We start from the raw sequence: 2,505 nt of genomic DNA, 5'->3' as shown, positions 1-2,505 counted from the left end.
TGAGATCTTGGAGTGTATATGGAGGATTAGGACATGGAGATTGAGGAACAAAAGGATCTTGTGGAGGATTTAAAGGAATATTTTGATCTTGAAAAGGAGGAAGATCATTGGATTCCTCTTTAAAGGTTCTCTTCTCTTGGCTTTCAACGGGATCATTGGGAAAGATGTCTTGATCTTGCTTAGGAAGTGGAATGTCAATGGGATTTGAAAACACATTTTGTTCATGAAATAGAAGGGGATCATTTGGGATAGGATGGATTGGGATATCTTGATCTTTCTCAGGGGGTGGAACATTAATAGGACTTTAGACAGGATGAACAAGAATAAGGGAATCATCATGAGTGTCAAGGAAGATGAGATCCTAGTCAACAATTGTATGGGATGATAAGTTTTCAGGATCTTGATCTTGATTTATTTTAAGACTCATTTCTTCGTGCTCTAAATCATCCTCTTGACATGGGTTTGGACTTTGAACATGTGTGTGAGATTCTGGCAAGGAATCAATGCTTTAACATGAAGGAGAGGGACTTTGAATGGAATCCTCTGAAATAGGTTTGATGGGTAATGAAGCACATGGTAGCATTGGATCTAGCATTTTTGAAGCATGGCAAGGATGTGCATCATGAATTGGATTAGATTGGCAATCAATTATGGATATCCCTTGGGAAATTTCATCCTTGGGTGCATTGTGTGATGAGGGTGTTATGGAAGGTTCTTGAGAAACTTTGAAACATGTGGGTATAGATGTCACTATAAAGTCAATTTGTTTATGGGGGGATGAGCCATTGCTAGACATAGGTACACAATTTTGATCTTTCTCAGGAAAATCACTTAGGACTCTTTAAGATTTGTCTAATAAAGCCACCTTTATTTGGATATGCATTTGAATCCTTGCGAGGTTTTGACATGATTGGGTTTGGATTTTGGATTTGTTTGGCAAGAATTTGGTCTTGGTTTGATGTCATGTTTTGATGTTGAATTGCTTTGACATATTTAGAATTTGGTTTGATTTGTGTTGCAACTTTTTTTTTTGAGTTGTTGGTTGTAGTTGTTGACATTAATATGTTGATTGAACTTGCTGTTGATATTCCATAGTTAGTTGAGCCACTTGTTGACATTGTTTGTTTGGTTGGACATGTTGTTGAAATTGCACCATTGGTTGTGTTGGTTGGATTTGTTGGACCATGTGTAAGTTAGACTAGTAGGAAGGATAGATTACTTGCAAAGGTTGAGTCTCATATGAATATGAAGGTTGGTATGACTCAAATTCCAATTCTGATTTTAATTTTGAGTCAGAGTCAGATTCTCTTATGATTGGCGGTATTTGATTTTCTCTCATCATTTTCTCTAACCAATTTGTATGTGGGCTAGGATCAATCTTGTTCAAACTAGGATTTTGATGTTTCGGATGCAAACTTGAGGTTTGGTTTTGAACGATTGTTTGATTTGAGGGTGATCTTGGTTGAACACTACCAAGTCTTGGTTGCATTGGCATGAAAGATTGGTTCAAAATTTGGTGGTGGTCCTAGTTGAATGATTCCATACTCTGGTAGCATGTTTGTATGTGGACCAACATTTGGATTGAAGTTTAGTTGTACGATATTACCTTGTTGTTGTGTTGGATAGAATTGTGATTGTCTCAACTTGGTATCATCCATTGGAAAAGACATGGCTCGATATGTGGATTATTGTGATTTATTGGACTTGGACCTTGTTTCAATAGGCATGCCACTATGCAATTTTTTGGAGGATTTTGGAATTTTTGAATGACGGATGCAACTAATGCAACTTAAAAGGATAACAATGCAACCTATGTTTTTGGTCTTTTTGGATTTTGGGAATGCAATGCAACTAAGTGCAACTTAAATTACGTTTTTGAACTTTTGAATTTTATGAAAATGACAATGACATGCAACTAAGTGCGCCTTTAGGGAATGCAAATGAAAATGCAACCTAGGGTGAGAGTGCAACCTATGTTTTTGTGGTTTTTGAAGATTTGGAAAAACTTTTGAAATGCAAAGCTAAAGACTCAACCTTGGGAAATTGAAATGAATTCAAGACCTTAGTTGACAAAGGACAAAAGGACCAAATGATTGTAGGACAAATTGACAATGTCTCATCTATACACTTGGATACTAAGTTAGGTCTAACAAAATGATGTTGACAAGAAGACAAATTTTGGACAAGGTCAAGACTCCCTAACAACTACTTAGGGTTTAACCTAAAGATTTTAATTTTGAAGTTTGACAAAACCAAAATTTGAGATTATTACACAAAAGGACAATGATTGTGACAAGGACCTAAGGATATGATATGAATATGATATGGTCTTAAGATATGATATGATATGACAAAATGATATGAACCAAGGATATGAATGAAAATGTTTGACAATGTCAACCTAAGAAAAGACCTAGGGTTTGAAGTATGTAATGATAAAACCAATATGATATGGATGTGTGAGGACCCATGACTTTGGAAATGAAAAGTGCAACCTAAGCCAAG

The sequence above is a fragment of the Cryptomeria japonica genome, chromosome 8 (genome assembly GCF_030272615.1).
Source record: "Cryptomeria japonica chromosome 8, Sugi_1.0, whole genome shotgun sequence".
Taxonomy (NCBI): domain Eukaryota; kingdom Viridiplantae; phylum Streptophyta; class Pinopsida; order Cupressales; family Cupressaceae; genus Cryptomeria; species Cryptomeria japonica.
The sequence above is the reverse complement of the archived record's forward strand: the minus strand, read 5'-3'. Positions refer to the sequence as shown.